The following is a 19,792-nucleotide window of genomic DNA, read 5'->3' as shown; positions in this document are numbered from 1 at the left end:
AGAGATTGAAGCTATTTGTAAAATGAGGTTTATGTTTGTCTGTGGATTTCAATTATCCATGTTGTTTCTAGCCCCTCTTTCCAGTGAATTATCAAGAGTTGGATGAATCGCAAAGTATTGTTTTGGAGCACGACTTGGTTACTATCTGTCAGAAATGATAATTAGTATCAAAAAGCATTTATTCAACCCAACTTTTGTACAAGGCACTGTATTAGCTCGTAGCAGTGGGGGCATTTGGAAAAAGCAATGAATGGTATAGCAGCCTCTTCCCAGATGCACATTTTCTTAGAAAAGGCAAGTAATGAGTATATAAGTCTATAACCTTCAACATGATGGGAGGAATGAGTACAAGTATTTTTTCCTCAATAATTAGATTCACATTCTTAAGAGTCTGGCTGAAGGCATCAGCAGACATATATCATCTCATCCAGTTATCCTAAAAGGGAAGTTTGAATGTTCAGTTTACACAAATGTGTTGACTTAGGTTTTGCAAATGAGGGACTTTTTTAAACATCTCATGCTATCCTCCACATTAGGCTCTGCTCTCCAACTTCCTTTAATTGTAGTGCAAAGACACTTAGCTCTGCTAATTACTATGATTTTAGGCAAGTCACTCAGTCTTTCCGAACTTCCTTCCCTTCCTTCGTCTTTAAAATGGGGACAACAAAATCTATGCCATGGGGTTGTTAAGGGGAAGAATAAAGTCACTTTAGATATAAAATCATTTGGTAAAATGTAATGTGTTATACTAATATAAGGTATTATTGTTTTGTTAATCTGAAAATAATATTGAGGAACCTTTGTCTAGTGTTGACATCATTGAGCATTTGAATGACTTTGAGCTTTGAATAATTTTGTTGAAGTAACACATGGTCTGCTCTCAAAGACCGGTCAGTGATGGCCAGCTCACTGGAAAATCTCTGGTTTTTGAAGTAAAGCCAAGGGAGTATATAATACACTTCTACTTCAGAAATCCTGCCAATGGTAATCCTCCTTTGGAAGTAGTCACAAACCATTTTTCAAGATCGCTGAAATAAATGGTTCTTGGGATTCAGAAAGAACTGATAGGCAAGCAGACATGGTCATCCTCTATGTAGCATAGAGTGCTATTAATATCTATGAAATCTGTTAAAAGAAACATTTGCTTTTTACATGCATTTGCCCTTTTAAGGAATATAATAAAATTAAGAATTGGTGTGTTTGTTAGTCTTCACAAATTTCTACCACCCCAAAAGCTGGTTATTGTTTTCTCCTTTATAACCTAAGTTTCAGTTTTGCCCAACTCAAGGGCTCTCCACTGATGAATATCCCAAGTAATTATTACCTAATATTTTGTATTAAATCGTCCATTTTCTTTCAACTCTTTAGTTGTTACCACAATAAATCCTCTCAAGTGCCCAATTTTTGTATCAAGTATATACAATTTTACGAACATAATTAGATTAAAGGCATTTTTAATTCTTTCTAAACTTCTCAATTCTGGTGATTTGTAATGGTAGGTTCATGCTGAATAACATCAGATATTGTGCTAAACTGTTTTTTCATACATGCTTCCAAATATTTGTGGGTAGTTTCTAAAATGGGTTCTAAGCAGGGTCTTAGAGAAGAAAAGGTGTCCTTAGCATCTCTCCTCAGCTAATGTAGCCAAGTACATTCCACAACTCTCCCAATCAGCATATTAAGCAGATGTGGTCTTTGTCCACCTAGTAAGTTGCATTAGACCTTTCAACACACTGCAGTCTTTTTATCACTCAGCTGCCAAGTTCCCTAGGGTAATCATAGACAGCTTGTCAATTTAATTGCAAAGAAACAGGCTTTCTCGTGACCATTCCAATTTTAGCTGCTACTTTAAATTGTACATGATAGTTCTTCCATGCTGTCTGCCCTTTAAAGAGTGTGGACCTCTGCAAGCCTCTTAATGGCGATGGGAAGAAGAGGCAAGGCTGAAATTTTGGCTTATTGATAAAGCCTATAACATGCCTTTTATTAAGTTGCTGCTTTAGGAGAAGAAGCTTTTTCTCGAGCTCTGTATGTTGTCGCTACATAGCCAAAGCTAAATTATTTTTTCTTTTAAATGTTCCACTTTCATGCACATTTTCCTCCTTTCTGGGTGATAGAGGATTCTTAGGCCATCTGGATTCTGAAACATCTGGACACTGAATTTCTGCAGAGAATTGGAAGGAAGAGACAATCAGTGGTACAGGGTGTCTCCAGAGAGATTTAAATCAATGATGATATTTTGGTTGTATCCCTTCTGGAAAGTTAACACAAAAAGTGAAAGGAAAAAACAACACATTACGTGAACTCAGTGTTCTAGGAATACCAAGAGTACACTGCATAAGAAGTTTGGACTTTTAGATATGAATATAAGTCAGTAACTAAATACATCTTTATATTATATATCACTCCTAGAATCTCCCCCTATTTTTTCAATTGTTATGGAATTTGGATTTAATTTATTTAGACATATTTTTAATAGTTCTAGATTTAGATGGTGCATCATTTGAACATTACTTATTTTACCTTAAACTGAGTATAATTCAATTCACTTTTATTAAGCATCTATGACTTGAAACTCATAAAACTATCATATTAAAAATATTATATTCGACTAGATAGAAAGATTAGACATAGACACCACTTGGGTAAACCAAGAAGAGTTACTTTCAAAGATGTACAGAGGAAAATAAGTGCAAAAGGAATAAACAATATTTCCCAGGACAGCTGGAGTTGTGAGCTTCTGGACCCAAAACTCAAAGATCCAAGATGATAACATATGAGTGAGAGTGAGACCCAGTGTGTCTTACTGGGACTTTATCGACTGACCCCCCACAAGTTCAGCTTTGTGTGTGTGTGTGTGTGTGTGTGTGTTCACACACATGCATAAGGACCTACAAAGAGGCTGCTCTGGCAATGTGCAGGGGACCACCTCTTCTAGGCCATCAATCTCAGTAGCATACCACGTATAATATGACTACACAGTTCAGTACAGTCTGGTCAGGCATGAGCACAGTGCTTATGTATCACCCTCAGCCTTTCCCTGCTAATACAGCCCGGTCTAGTCCTCCCTGAAATTAGAGCTGCAGAGCCAGAACAAGGGTCGATTGCCCAGATTGCCCAGTGAGCACAGGCCCTTAGTCCAGTCTTAAAGCTGCTCCTTTAAGTCCACAAAGGTACTAGACTTACCGTGCGTACAACTGGGAGGAAATGTTTAGATCATGTGATTTTATTTTCTCATGTTATTGAAAAAAATTCTTCTTTCCTTTCACTGTATTTTCTCTGGTAAATATTTGAGCTCTTAATAGATTTTCTTTCCTGAAAAAAATTAAAATTGTTACAGAGTACACTTAAAGAGATGTGAGTTTGAAGCAACTAACCTGTACTTTTCATGCAGTTTTCCGGAAGTATGTGAGGTTCTTCTACATATTAAAAAAAAAACTTCAGTGAAAGGTGACTTCTATGAAACCAGAACAGTTCAAAAGATTAAAAAATCCAACAGCTTAATTTTATGTGACAACTATTCTTTTTTAAATCAAATGTACCCACATTTAAATAAAGTAACTCTTTGAAATAAGTGACTATAGACTTATTCTCTGGTTTCTGCCAATTCATTGTGTCCTTAATTTCCTCTAACTGCATCTTCACTGAGCGCCACAATGAAGTACAATATTAGATGTTCACTTGTATGATACCACTCTTGTATGAAGAGAATGAATAAAAAATGAAGTTCTTAGCTGTGATCTATTTCAGATTAGCCATTTTCATTTATAAAATTGTTTATTTTACTTTGTCAGCTTGAAGGTCAATCTAACTTTAAATTGCATATTGCAGAATTTCACCAAAGATCTGAGATCCATCTCTGCTTTCTTTAAGACTAAAGGTGAAAAGCTGATTCTTAACCGGAATATTAGGCAGAGCTTTATGAAATGGACCAGATCATATTGATATAAGACTTGCAAAGGCACTTCACTTTGAAACCAAAACATCAGGGCCTAGCCAGGACTACAGATGGCATCAGAATTAGCAAATATTAGCTATGGACATTAACCCAGGGCAAACTATAAGAGCAAGTTCAAGGGAATACTTGCTGCATGCTAAGGAAAGAATAAACAATAACAATCATAATATATACCATTTTTTCAATACTTACTATGTATTAGGCACTATTCTAAGCATTTTAATAGAGTTTCTCACTATATCTCCACAACAGCTCTTTGAGGTAGGTATATTGCATCATATGTTACAGATGAAGAAGCTGAAGGATCAGGAGGTTAAGAATCTTGGCCAAGATCACACAGCAAGTACATGATGGAGCAAGGATTTAAAGCCAGGCAGAAAGACTCCAAAGTCCATATTCTGAATGATGAGGCTATGTGCATATGCAGTGAGATGGATACTAGGAAAGTCACAACTCAGTATGCTCAAGTATTGACATACATTAAAAAAGGAACAGCTCCTCCTAAGTAGCAAACTTGCATCATCACACCTTACTGTAATTATGTAGTTCAAACCTGCCCCACTTAATTGTAAGCTTCACATAGGTGGAGACCATGTCTGTTTTGTTCAGGACAGTAATGCAAGTGCATGGCACATTACCTGTCACACTGTAGCTTTTTGATTAATATTTATTGAAAGTGAGGGGCTGCCTATTCCTTACAGTGGCTTTAAATAAGGCCACAAATTCTAGTAAAAAAGACATGGGATTTGGACACAAATAACTTAGGCTCTAGTCTTAATACTGATACTGCAGCATTCTAGTTCTGTGGTCTTAGCCAAGCCACTAAACCTCTGGAGTCTCTATTGTATCATCTGATCAGTAAACACAATGAAGGCCAACATATTTCTTTAAAAAGTTTTGGGTGCCACACAAATTAACATTGTTATAGGTTCTTCTATTTGATGATAAAATACCTAAAAAGATAAATACACATGAAGAGGCCAAATCTTTTTTTGTAGATTCTGAGGACAGGAACACAGAATAGGAAGTCACAAAATACTAAATGCTCATTTCACTGAAAAGGCCCTATGTCCTCAAGCTTAGCCTATATAGGCCTGGTTGGTTTTCTTGTTACATGTCTTTCTTGTGCTGAAAGAAACTACAGGCTGAGTATGCCTCTGGGATTAAAGTATTTCTTAACTGATTCAGGTCATCAAGCCTTCTGCCCCTTAACACAGTCTGGCTATTTAAAAATTTTAAAACGTACCCCAAATTCTTTGCCTAGAGCTTAACTCCCTAAAGGCATCTTATAATTTTACTGAAGTAGGTCTCAACATTCCAACCATGCTTCCTGAAGATACAGTCTCCTTTATTTGGGAAGCAGTCTTTTGTCTCTAGTAAGGAAATAGTTTTGCTTTTTGGTTACACATTTTCTTTTTCTGAAAGGACCAAGCTCAGAAACTACTGAGAGATAAAATCATAGATGCCCTATTTCATATGAAGTGAACCCAGATTTATTTTTTCCTTGATGGGAATTTTAGTAATACCCACAGAATACATAGCTTTCCTAAATCAGTCAGTTATGAAAAAGAAGTATGACTGTATTCGGCAGGTAAAATGTTGTTATAATCCCTTCATAAGTAGAGTTACTTAGTAAAATAGTTTTATCATTTTAACCCTACCTTAAACAATTAGTAGTCCATTCAGCTCTAGTTGAAACCCACAACTTTTAAAATATATTTTTTAACTACTCTGTAACAAAAATAATGAGGCCAGGCATGGTGGCTTACGCCTGTAATCCCAGCACTTTGGGAGGCCGAGGCAGGTAGATGACCTGAGGTTAGGAGTTCGAGACCAGCCTGGCCAACATGGTGAAACCCCGTGTCTACTAAAAATGCAGAAATTAGCTGGGTGTGGGAGCGGGTGCCTGTAATCCCAGCTACTCAAAAAACTTAGGTAGTAGAATCATTTGAACCCAGGAGGTGGAGATTGCAGTGAGCCAAGATCGTGCCATTGCACTCCAAGAGTGAAACTCCATCTCAAAAATAATAATAATAATAATAATGAATAATGAACAATTATTTGTTCTTAAGTATAATAATAACTGACATTTTTATGATCATAGTATTGTTAAATTCTTAAAACAGATTTTTTTAGTTGAAAACACATCTTAAAAGGTAACCTGTCCAGGGATTTTTAACTTGGGGTTCATGTATAACATTTTTAAAGTCTTCAAATTTGGATAAAAACAAAAACTGTACTTTCATTTTAGTAACTTCTAACTAAAATTTTGCATTTTCTTCCATTATGAATGTTAAGAATCAATCACAATAGTATTAGCAATACCTGTAATTTGTCACCAATAAAAATCACAGATATTTTCAAATTCTATTACAGTTACTACAAATATCTCAAAATATCAGTTTTATCCATCATTATATCAAAATTATGGTGGTTATTAGAGCAACCACTAGAGCATGTTATTTAATGTATTAATAATAAAGAAACTCATCTGTTTCTGTATCACAGTGTTTTAACAGTTTGCCAACTGCTTTTACATATAATTAGTTTTCTTTATAATCCTATGTAATGTATATGTTTGTAAACTTTATTCTGAGAGGGACTCCACAAGTTTTACCAAACTGCCAAAGGGTCTTTGGCACCAAAAAACATCATGAACTCCTGTTTTAAAACTTACAGTATGGTGTGAACTGAATTATCTCCCCTCAAAAAGCAATGTATATGTTGAAGCCCTAACCCCCAATGTGATTGTTTTGGAGATAGGGCCTTTAAAGAAGAAATTAAGGTTAAATGAGATCATAAGCCTATGAAGCCCTGAATCAATAGGATTAGTGTCCTTACAAGAAGAGAAGCCTGAGACCTCACTCCCTCTCTCTGCCATCTCAGAATACAGGGCCAGGGCCCATTGTCTGCAAACCAGGCAGAGATCCCTCACCAGAACCTAACCATGCTGGCACCCTGATCTTGGACTTCCAGCCTCCAAAACTGAGAAATAACTCTCTGTTGTTTAAGCCACCCAGTGTATGGTACTCTCTTATGGCAGCCTAAGCTGATGGATAACAAAATAATACTAGCTTTTTTCTTTCTTTTTTTTGTTTTTGTTTTTGTCTTTGACATTTTTTTTAAGACAGGGTTCTGACTATGTTGCCCAGGCTGGAGTGCAATGGCTATTCACAGATGCAATCCCACAGGAGTTTTCCCACTCAGCACAGGAGTTTTCACCTGCACCATTTCTGACCTGGGCTGGTTCACCCCTCCTTGGGCAACCTGTGGTCCCCTACTCTCAGGTGGTTGCCATATTGATGTCAAACTTAGTGCAGACACCCAATTGGAATAGCACACTACATCCCAGAATTCCTGGACTCAAGCAGTCCTCCCACCTCAGTCACCTGAATTGCTGGGGCTACACTTGCCGGCTACCTTTTTCCTTTTTGAAGGCTCTCTAGCTTCTCCCTTTAGTTGAAAATGTGGGCGCTATTGGAGAATTTTCTCTACTTCAGTATTTAAGACCTGGAACCACTTTGAAGCCCAAAGTCTTGTGAGTTGTTATGTAAATAAATATCATAAAAAGGAACTAACCTATTAGACAAGAATACAGAACATTTTAAATACAGTTGCCCTTTGTCTGAGACTTAAGTGACAATTGCTACAACTGCTTTCAGATTCTGCTTCTGTCAGCAACATTGTTTTCTTTTACAAGTCCTCTGTGATCCAACTGCTTTATAAGATACTCAACAACTCCAGGTATACACAGTGACTTTGCAGGGGACACCATGATTTGCCCAATTAGGCAACTGAGTATCCTGATTGCAGGTGGCTAATGGTGAAAGGGATTTTTGTGAGGGACCCATATTCCTACATCAACACTTATAACCTACTTCAGGAAGCACACCATACCATTTCTGGTTAACCTTAAAACAATCACATTAAAATAAAGAGGACTGTCAGTAGAGCAATTTTATAAACAGCTAAAATTAAACAGAGCAAGATTGGCAATGCTAATGCATAAGCAAAGAACTGACTTCCTGCATTTCATCGAGAATTCCTGATAGCAAACTGCAGTATGTTTATTATACATTAATTCAACACAGCATTCAAAATGAATTTACGCCCTGGCTGAAGGGTGCTATATTGAAACTAAATATTATTTATTATCTTAATATTAGTAACCATACTAAAAAAAATCATGTTAACAATTCAGTGTTTAAAAAGCTAAGGATACCATAGCTCCACTTACCAACCAACTGCTCTTGCCTTAATTTATGCAAGTGTAGCCTATAGCTAAAAGCTTTGTATATTTGTTTCCCCATGGTATTAGTGCTCAAAAATAGGACACTCTTTCAAGGACACCTTATAAACACAGAACTATAATTTATTTGGCAAATTAAAGCTCATATAAAATGTGCACACTGAGGTACAGATTAACATATTTAATTTCAATATTACCTGCAAACCTATTTCTTTCCCATACACTGTTCTAATTAGTCATATAAAATCGAGTCTGTGTATCATAAGCAATTATTTTAGTGTAAGTAGAAACTGGATCTGAAATATACTGTAAAAAGATAACATTTTTATGGAAAATAATATATCCATTTGTATCTAGAAAACTGTTCTAGTTAAATAGCATGAGAATGTTGAGCATTCAAAAACCTGATTGTGGTAAAAGTTGAGATTTTGATTTAATAACAGAATAATATGCAATCATGGTAATATACTAATATTTATATTTTGATGATAGTTCCAGGTTTCCAAATCCCTGCTAACCATTATATTCACTTTGTGTAGTGGCATTTTTCTTATTATGAATATTCACTCCCCCATAGTTGAACATGCAAATTGTGAATACTTTATTTAGCAAATGATCCTTTTCCTATTAAACCTATACTAGGAGTATAGTGGTGTACATAGCAAGCTTCCATAGCATTAGAATAGTTATAAATAGGCATTCATGAAAGATTGTGCCCAAAAGTAAATCAAAGCTATCACTTTAGTGGCAGGATTGTTAGGCTTTCTGAAAGTTGCCGTAAACTGACATAAAGACATCACCACTTAAGGATTTTTGAAAAGGTCAAAATTAAATTGAAACCACTGGACTAGCGATGATCTAACACCTTGGACTATATGGTCCTCGTTCTTAGATCTCAGCTCAAATGTATCCTCACCAGATAAACCTGCACTGATCCCCCAATCCCATGTGGCCTCCCTTCTCCAGCCCAACCCAGGACTTCTACATCCACTTGTGTGGTACTTTTATAGGACAAATCAAATTTATTTCCTCATTCATCATTTTTCCCCACTAGAGTAAACTCCATGAGGGCAGGGATCAGTCAAGCATTGAGCACTGTTCCTGGCACAAGCAGGAAAAGCTCAATTACCATTTTCGAATGAATGAGTATCTTTGTCTGTTTGGGTGGCTATAACAAAATACCATAAATTGGTTGACTTATAAACAACAGAAGTGTATCTCTCACAGTTCTAGAGGCTGGGAAGTCCAAGATCAAGGTGCTAGCAGATTCAGTGTCTGTTGAAGACCCACTTTCTTTCATAGATGGTGCCTTATCACTGTCCTTACATAGTGGAAGGGTCAAACAAGCTCCCTTGGGTTTCATAGGGACACTAATCCCATTCATGAAATCTCCACCCTCATGACTAATCACCTCTCAAAGGCCCCACCTCCTAATGCCATCACCTTGAGGGTTAGGATTTCCACATATGAATTTTAGGGGGACACAAAACATTTAGGCTGTAACAATAAGCTAATGTGCATTTTCTTCAAGATGTTTCTGGAGGATTATTTTGTATTTTGTTGTCAAGAAATCTCAGACTTCTTAACAGATTTTCAAATATCCCCTTCAATTCAGAATTAGCTGTCCATTATATTCACAAAAACATGTCCATCCCTGTTTCATGTACCCTCTCAAGAAGGTGAGACTCTGTCTTATATGTTTAAATGCATAGTGTGTGTCAAAGCAGGTACATTGCTTGAGCCCAGGAATTTGAGACCAGTCTGGGCAACATGGTGAAAATCTGTCTCTACAAAAAATACAAAATTTCAGCCAGGCATGGTGGCACACACCTGTAGTCCCAGCTACTTGCAAGGCTGAGGTGGAAGAATCACCAGAGCCCAGGAGGTCAAAGCTGCAGTGAGCAGAAATCATGCCACTGCACTCCAGCCTGGAAAATCAGAGTAAGACCCTGTCTCAGTAATAATAACAATAATAATAACAAATGCATAGTGTGTGGGGAAAGCCCATGGATCTTCATGAATGATACACTACTGCTTTTATGGCTATTCCTCATCATCCCAAGTCATTCTTCCTACAAAATACTGCAGACCTCCAGATATCACTTCTCCTACCTCTCATATACACTGCTCTCCCACACTTCTGGAATGGTTTTCTAGTTTGGGGCTGTTATGGGCTGAACCATGTTCCCAAAAAATGTATATGTTGAAGTCCTCTAACCATCAGTACCTCATAAAGCAACTCAAATTGGAAATAGATTCTTTGAAAAGGTAATTAAAACGAGGTCAGTAGTGTGGGCCTTAATACAATATGACTGGCTCCGTATAAGAAGAGATGAGGACACAGACACATAGAAAGAGAAGACCATGTGAAGACTCAGGGAGAAGGCAGTCATCTGCAAGGCAAAGAGAGGAGCCCCAGAAGAAGCCAACCCTGCTGACCCCTTGACCTCAGATTTCTACCTTGCAGGATTGTGAGAAAATTAATTTCCGTTGTTTAAGTCACAGAGTCTGTGGTACTTTGTTATGGCATCCCTAGAAAACCAATACAGGGGCAGTTTTAACTAATAAGTCAACCTCCAAAACACACTAAGATTCAACATAGTTGTTCATCTTACACATTGTCAACCTTTGGTCTGTCCATCCTCCAAAGACCTTCAGAAAAGGTAAGCCCAGAAAAATCCATTCTAACACCTTATAATGTCAAAAAATTCTTCCTCCTACCCCTTCTAAATCCTTAGTAGGAGTCTTTTCCTCTTGGATTCTCGGGGTAGATAGAAAACAGCTTGTCACCACTCATTAACTATGACCTCTTCTAACATTTCGACACAGGACAAACAGGACCAGCCACCTGGTCTTTTCCTTATCACTCATTATTTTACATGCCTGGTTCTATTCTTTTATCCAGTTTTAAAAAGGCTTTCACAACTCTCAATATGAGGGTTACACCATACTTGGTTTCTATTATCCTCTTCAGCCTTTTATGTTTCTTTCATATTTTTAAAAATAAAATTACTGTAATATTAAATATTACTCACAGTTCTACCTTGTTTTGATTGAAATCATTGATACCTCATAAGCCCACTTTGCAACTTTGCCATTCATCCTGCTTTTTCCCACATCTTTAACATAAATTTTTAGCAGAAACTTCCATTACACTGTCCTTGAAACACTTTATTATCAAGTTCTTTCCAGAGAAAGGATTTTAATTCATTGCTTCATAGTCTTTTTCTTCTTAGTATTTTGAAAGGCTTCATAGAGTTCAAAATCTTCACATGGCCATTGCTTGATCTGGCCCTACCTTTCTCTTCAACTTCATGCCACATCACCCTCCTCCTGGCACACAAAGTTCTTGCCACACTTACCCGCACTGTGTTCATCAAACACACCCCATCCTGCCCTAGGTAATTTGCTCATGCTACCTTTCTGCCCTCACTCTCCTTCACTCAACCTCTCTCCTCCCTTTTTCAGACTAACTCCTTCCTATGTATCCTTGAAAGAGCCACATCCTATGAGAGGCTCACCTTGAGCTTCTTTTACCCCCTACCTCCATGAGGTTTTCCTTTATAGCATTTTGTCACAATTGCAATCACATGTTTATTTCTGTATGTGTGTGTTTAACATGTACGGCAGGAAGAGACCTTGGGTCCTTGGTCCTTTTGTTCTGTCCATGCTTAATCCCTTGGCAGTTTCACTGGTCTTTGGACTTTAGATAACATCAACATGCTGACAATTCTCAGATGCACTCCAGACTTCTCTCCCAAACTTCAGGTTCATACATCTAACTGCCTGCTCAACAGTTGACCTCAATATACATATAGAACTATCAAACTTCACATGTCCACCTCTAAACTCCTGTCCTTCCCCCTGCCAAACCTGCTCTACCTGCAGACTTCCCTCGTTTCAATTGATGATATCTCCATTCTTCCAGGTGCTCGTGAAACCAAAAAACCTCAGAGTCCCCCACATGTCTTTCTCTCATACCTTAAACCAATTTCTCAGGAAGTTCTGTTGGCTCTGCCTTCAAAATAAGTTCAAAATGTGGCCATTTCTCACTATTTCCACTGCCCCTTCCTTGTTCTGAGCCACCATCACCCCTTTCTTGGGTTACTGCCTTGGTCTCCTGACTGGGCTCTCGGCTACCCCTGCCCTTTGCACTCTTATCTTGACACAGCAGCTGGGTGTGACTTTTAAAACCTAAGTCAGGTTTTTAAACCCACTTAGGTTGCATCACTTCTCTACTCAAAATCCTGCAGTGGCTCCCCATTTCCCTTTGAGGAAAGAGCAAAAACCTTACAATGGCACACATTATCTGTCCAACCTTATCTCTTCTCTCTGCTCCAACTGCACCAGCCACCTTGCATTTCCTTAAACTGCCAGCCATGCTCATTGCTTGAGACTTTGCACTGGCTGTTTCCTCATCTAGAATGCTCTTCACCCAGATATCCCCACGATTAAGCCTTCAACTTCTTCAAAGCTTTGCTCAAAAGTCAGCTTCTCAATGAAGCCAACACCAAGTATTCTATTTGTGATATTCTATCTAGCAATGCTCCCCATTCCATATCCCCCTCACTCCATTCTACTTATTTTTCTATACTAATTATCAGCTTCTCATATCCTATATAATTTTTACCTTTTTTACGTTATTATTTATTATCTGTACTTCCCACTAGAGTGTCATCTTTATGAGGTCATTGATATATCTGAAGTAGCTGAAATATAACAGACTCCCATCTATTTGTGAAATGAACATAGAGGAACTTCCTATACAAACTGCAGTTTATAAGAGTTTACAGGGTTCTTTTAAAGATAAATGAAATAGTGTATGTGAAAAGGCTTTGTAAGCTAAAGTCTCCTTTGACAAATACCTAAATCTTTATTCTTTCCACAGAAGTTACCCGTATTACCAGTGGTGTATTTTTTTCACTTAGCTATGTAAATATACTCAGGAAAATATCGTATTATTTTATATGAGATTTTTAAAATAGTGAATGGCATCATAATATTAAAAACAAAAACACTTTGTGATATGTAAAGTTCTGTCTGTGTGTGAGATTATAATTACTTGGGAGTAGGAATTAAGGGACTCAAAACAGATGACAAATTACACAGTTTTCCAGTAACTGTGTACCCTAACTTCAGAATTACCCTGAATATCCCTCTTTGGAGAATGGAGTGCCTTGTAAAATTAGAAATAAACGCAATTTCCTTAAGTTTGAGGCAAAGATTGGGAAGATAAAATTAACTTTCCTAAGAGATAGTCTATTTCGTTTGCCATTCTCCGTGTGTTCTGAAGGATTCTGGTAAGATTTATATTCAATTTCTGGAAAAAAAATGCTGAGAGTTATACATTCAGAACATCACAAAACAAGATATTTTCTCAGTCTTCTAGACAGTCAATTCTTGTATCTACTTTTAGATTCTGATGTCAAAGTTGATGTAAATTATAATTCATTGCTACTTGTTTCTAAAACATTTGACTATTTCTAAACTACCTCACTGAATATTTTACCTTTATTTTCCATGTATGATAACATATAGCACTAACTTCAACATTTTCTTGCATGAATAACATTAGTTGGCTTTTTTTTAATGCTTTTTGCCTATTGAACGCTGCTTATTACCTTAAAGGTAGATTATGCCACTTTCTCTTTTAAAGACCTTGTCTTATTATTGTTTATATACTTTTGCCAATTTTTATATAATTTTGAGGTCTCCATCAATATTTTTAAATTAATTATGATTTCTAAACAAGTTAAAATAGGCCTATAATCGTTCATTGTAGTTTAACCCAATACATCTAGCAACTAAAATTGAAGGATTGAGTCAATGAAGCCATACTGGGATATCATTGCCAATTTAGCTATCAAAAGTAATCCATTATGATGTAGTTTATTATAAAGTACATTTTACACATTAATTATTAATCCACAGTGCAAAGCTTTTACCAAAAGCCTGTCCTTGATTGCTTTGTTTTCCCATACTTAAGCAGTTAGATTCCACAGTTTTGTAATCTAAGATTAGTATTCGGCGCCTTGATCAAATTCCCAGAGTTCTGTAATGTCTCCCTTTATTGCCAGTAAATCCAGATGGAAGCTGCTTTTAGTGTGGTTATTAAGTGTGAGTTTATTAATGTTATCTATTAAGCCCACACTACACATTGCTCATATAAGAACTTTCAGAATCACACGTGATAAATGCACCATGCAAGTCTAAAAGGTTTAAGAACAAAATTAAGACTTTAATATATAAATTAGAACACTGTTGGTGCTCAAAAGCACCTTGGACATGGGGTTCTGACTCATTAATTATATATTAGAGTGGAGCCTCTCATCAATAAAGTTTCTTAAACTATAAGCACAAGTTTCCAAAATGGACCTTAACTAAAACTCAAGGAAAAGGAGAGAAATTAAGGAAGTCAGAAAAATATTAGTTCCTCACATGGGATTTGGAATGAGGGATGGATGGGGCCCCTGTGTCAGGTGGCAAATTTATATTTGTCCACTGTCCGGAGGCCACTTATGCCAAGCTGTGGGAATCATCTGGTTTTGTCAAGAATTTCTACACGAGACTAACATAAAATTAATACTAGCACATCCTACATAGTTGCCCAGAAAATAACTGTCACAGAGGGAAGCATGTAGTCGCCAACTGTTGATCCTTTCACTATAGACCTGGAAAAAGTCACCCTGTTTACATCTCAAACACTTAACCGACATACTAAGAAAAAAAATAAATAAAATCAACAGTAGATGGAGTGTTTATTACATTTTAATGTCCCTAGAATTCTTCTGATTTTATTTCTTAGAATTGTTTTACCTTAAAAATCAAGTTCATTTAAATAGCTAGGAAAGACAGTGACCATTATTGTTGCAGAGATCCTGGAATGAAGTCCTGACACGTGCACTCACTGCAAAATCAAACTTGCCTAGAACTCCGTCTCATGGGTGGTGGTACTGGAGATCAGTCCACCCCAACTCTTCTGCATTCCTCCTCAGGAAGACTCTGAGCTCAGTGGAGATCAAGGACCCCTGTGTCCACCCAGGCAGTGTGGGAAAGGGTCAAGGAGGAACAGAGTCAGGCTGACTTCCCTGCCTAGGGACAAGGGCTGGAGGAGAGAGTGGTTTTTAGAATAGCGCGATATGGAACAACAAGATGGTCCTCTGCCTGCACCCCACCTCCTTGCTAGAGTCCACAGCCAAAGGCACAGATATGAGACACCCATAATAACCAATGAGTGGAATAAAACCCTGTGTTATCGAAGGCTCTGTAAGAAACAGAGCCCAAGCCAAATGTGTTTTGTGGCCTTGACACAAGTGAGAGGAAGGTGTGCATCCACTTTGACAGGGACTGGGGCTGCATGGGTATGCAGCTATGGCAACACCTAAAGTGATAGTGGTGTCACAGTCCCATCCGTATTTGGGAACAGGAAGAGATAATGTCATAACATTGCCACACAGAAGATTCTTTTCCCTTACCCCTATCCCTACTCAGAGACTTCTTGCAAAAGTCAGAAAGGATTTAGGACATGGGTGAAAGAGATTAAACCAAAATTTACTCTCTGACTCTTACTGGGGCCCTATTACACACCCTTGATTGTTTGCCATAGAACATTCGAACTGCATTTCTCTTTCCTCCTCTGAACATGTAGCATTCATTAGCGGCATCTAAAGTAGCAGAGAATTCAACCTGAAATGTGGAATCCAAACAGAATCCCCATACTTAAACAACAAGCTGCTCTGAGAAACGTTCTATGAATGATTGTGGTGCATGATGCTACAGCAAGTCATTTGCTTAATGTGCAGTCAAAATAAAATGTTGGGATGACTGGCTTTTAAATTTACCTCCATTTTTTGCTTCTTCTTTGTCTAGTCTTTGTCACTTCTTAAAAGTGCTTAGGTAAGGAATCATTAATCTAAAAAGAGTAAAGATTTGTTACTTTCCTTGCTGTTTGTCAGCAGTATTCACCCCCAAATCTACAAGTCAAAATAACTCTGGGCAGCTGTAGGTGACCTCTCGGGCCATCACAAGAGTAAAATGAGGCCCTCTCTTTTTATTGCAATGGAACTCAAGATATGACAGTTGAACCAATGCCTCACCATAAAGTGCAAGGGGAGTGACAGAAAGAGTGACAGACAAATTAAAGAGTAAGTAGTGTTTAGCAATTTGGGGTGGCAGCACTAAAAATTTTTAGTGCCAGGCCGGTTTAGAAATGACAGTATGCAGCTGAGAACAAGGCAGCTTACCCATTATAAAGAGGAATTTGTGTGCGAACTTAGAAACAACAGTCCTCAAAACTGGAAAAAAAAAAAAATCTTTACATGTTATTTAAGTAGCTGCCTATTAAACTTTTATGTAGTTTTCATATTGCCTATTGCCACTTTACATCATTAACCCAATGTTTGAATCATGGCTTTCAGACAGATTTTTGGATTTTTGTCTCATTGTTCCTATAGAGATGTCACTAGAAATTGGATTTAGCATCCATTTGTTGTTCTCAGTGTCATTTTTCCAACCAATGGACTGTGCTATTAGAGACACCAGCTTCCTACTAAAAAAAAAAAAAAGGCATTAAGGGACTCTTTAGTAAGGTTCTCTGTGCTTATGGTAACAAATGACACCAAAACTTGTATTAATCTCACTATGGATAATCATTTATTGAGCGCTTACTATGTACTAGAAATCATGCTAAGTACTTTGTACTCATCATCTGTCTCTAACATATATAATGGACACTCAATAAATGTGTGTTGGTGGAAGACAGGAAGGAAGAAGGAGGGAGAAAGGGAAGAAAGGAAGAAAGTTTCATTATCACTTATACTGAGCACTTTCCTATAAGTCATTTTGAGAACTAGTTGAACAGGTAGAAATATTCCTTTCTTCATTGGGATTTATTGAGGCAGGTCCCAAACCAGGCTGAAACACACCCAAATTACCTTTTGATTTTTGCACTTACTGTCTTCCATCATAAATAACTCTGGTGCCAACAACTTAGACTAATAACTCAGAAGTAAATAAGTAAACAAAACTGAGTTTTCCTCACTTCAGAGAAACTCTGAAATGAATCCAGTTACCATAACCTCCTTGGTTCCCCTTTACAATTTTCACCCCAAAGAATTGAAGCCAAGAGGCAACCCCTAAGGTGTAAACAACTAGAGATTACTCATAGATGGTATAAACAGAAGATGAGGGCAAAGTCCAGGCCAGGACCCAGTTGTCATCTAAAGAGACAGATCATTCCCAAAGCCTGCCCAAACATTCATCACAAACAGGTTTGGGAATGTTTTATATGGCTGTGAGCCAGGTTTTTGCCTTGTCCATATTCCAAAATGTTGATCCATCCCAGTGCCATAAACTTTCAAATAACAATAAAAATGATTTGATTATAAGATGGAAGGGGGAAAATAATGACGAGCCTTCCAATGACTCAAACAGAGCCTGAGTCATCGGGGTCAAGGAGAAACTACACATATTACAGATTGAATTTCAACAGGCTATATGGGATCATTATGACTAAAGATGAAGCTGGAATTATACTGCCTCCAGCACCAAAGTGTTGTGCATACTTACCCTTCAGGGTTCTTGTTTGTTTGTCTTTTTTGTTTTTGTTTTTTGTTTTTTCTGTTTGTTTGTTTTTATTTGTCGTTGTTGTTTTTGAGACGGGGTCTCACTAAATTGCCCCAACTGGAATGCAGTGATGTGATCACGTCTCACACTGGAATTCAGTGGCGTGATCACATCTCACCGCAGCCTTGACCTCCTGGGCGCCAGTTTTTGTTTTTTGTTTTTTCCTATGCTGGCGTTTCACTTAAAAGCACAGAATAACTGTGCTCTGTATACTACAAAATGAAACATATGCCCTTTTATTTCTATTGTTTTTGAGGTATCTGGTGAGGAATATTAATAATGTTAATATAATAATATTATATTATGATATTATTGAGGTATCTGGTGAGGAATAATAATAATGTTAACTATTATCGATCATGTTATTATTACTATTAATACCACCTTTAAGCTAGTTCTTACATCCATATATTTTCACTTGCCAAACAATAAAGGCAAACAGCCATTCCTGTGTTTTTTTGTTTGTTTGTTTCTTGCTTTGCCCTCAGCCCAGGCTGCGTTCCAAACAAGTTTCCACTCAACTCCTAACCCATAGCCTGAACTTTCATTTGCTACTCCATTCCTATCCTATCCGGCTTGATACTGGAAAACAACATATGAGTATCTCAGCAGATGCAAAAAAAAAAAAAAAAAAAAAGTATTTAGTACTCATTCAGAATGTAATTTGAAAACTCACTAAAATTATGACTAGAAATAACTTTTCTTAACCTGAGAAATGATAACACCCTAGCCTGTAGCAATCACATTTAATGATAAAATGATAGAATATTTTTCATTTACATCGCAAGCAAAACGAGGTGCTCATTATCTTACTATCACTGCTGCTATTCAACATTATATTGAAAGTCTTACAACAATAACAAGGCTTATCCTACAATAATAAGGTAAGAAATTGAAATAAAATATATAAAATCAGAAAAGACAACATTACCTTTTCTATACAATGTGATTATCTAAACAGTATATTCAAGATAGTCTGCAAACTATTGAAACCAATAGGAGTTCAGCAAAATTGCTAAATAAAAGTCACTTGATTGGATTACACACTGAATTCTTACTGTAGAACAGGCATAGTTTTAAGGATTTTCCATATATTTTTGACTAATAATATTAACTAATCTAATACAACAGTCCTTGAAAATAATACAGTTATTATCAGAGTAATTGATACAATTATGTCAGAGAAAACTGAAGCAAAGGAAGGTTAAGCAACTTGCTGTTATAGGTTGAACTGTGCTCCCCAAAAAGACATTTTGAAGCTAACTTTCAGTGCTTGTGAGTATGCCCTTATCAAATATCAGATCTTTGCAGATAAAATCAAGTTAAGGTGAGGTCATTTTAGGGTATGCCCTAATATAATATGACTGATGTCCTTGTAAGAGGAGGGAAATTTAGGCACAGACACACACCGGAGAACATCATGTGACAACAAAGGCAGAAATTGGAGTTATGCAGCTACAAGCCAAGGGAAACCAAAGATTGCTGGCAACCATTAGATGCTAGGAAGAAAAAAAGGAGGGATTTCCTACAGTTTCTAGATGGAGATGGCCTTGCTGACACCTTAATTTCAGACCTCTAGCATCCGGAACTGTGAGACAATACATTTCTGCTGTTTTAAGTCACCCAGTTTGTGGCACTTTGTCATGACAACTCTAGGAAACTAACAAGCTTGTCATGGGTCACACAGCTAGTAAAATGACAGAGCCAGGACATAGGATCAGCCCACCAACATTAACACTCTGCACATCAGTTACAACCAAATTAGAAAATAGAGCATCAAACAGATACTATTCACAGTTACATAACTACAAAGTGATATAAACAAATAAATCTAATAAATAACATTCAGGATACGGTCCATTCTCATTATTTGTAGTGATTATGTTCCATAAAGTTGCCACACACAGTGAAGTAGCAAAAACTGAACTATTGCTCCTAGGGGAAATACAGGATTAGGTTCC

At 37.1% G+C, this 19,792-nt stretch overlaps 1 protein-coding gene across 11 annotated transcripts in view; it reads right to left on the bottom strand.

Moving 5' to 3' along the window:
• Window positions 1-340: 340 nt before the first annotated feature.
• Window positions 341-19,792, bottom strand: part of LOC105482802 (uncharacterized) — a 228,212-nt gene continuing 208,760 nt past the window's right edge. For 5 of the 11 annotated variants that reach the window (XR_011616467.1, XR_011616501.1, XR_011616498.1 and 2 more), the window contains 2 exons: window positions 3,187-3,315; window positions 343-2,164 (listed from right to left, as the gene is read on the bottom strand). The gene's annotated coding sequence lies outside the window, so the exon portion shown is untranslated. Of the gene's footprint in view, window positions 2,165-3,186; window positions 3,316-19,792 lie in introns of all 11 variants that reach the window. The other 6 variants (XR_011616431.1, XR_011616459.1, XR_011616506.1 and 3 more) reach the window with 3 other exon arrangements.

The sequence above is a fragment of the Macaca nemestrina genome, chromosome 1 (assembly GCF_043159975.1).
Source record: "Macaca nemestrina isolate mMacNem1 chromosome 1, mMacNem.hap1, whole genome shotgun sequence".
Taxonomy (NCBI): domain Eukaryota; kingdom Metazoa; phylum Chordata; class Mammalia; order Primates; family Cercopithecidae; genus Macaca; species Macaca nemestrina.
The sequence above is the reverse complement of the archived record's forward strand: the minus strand, read 5'-3'. Positions and strand labels throughout refer to the sequence as shown.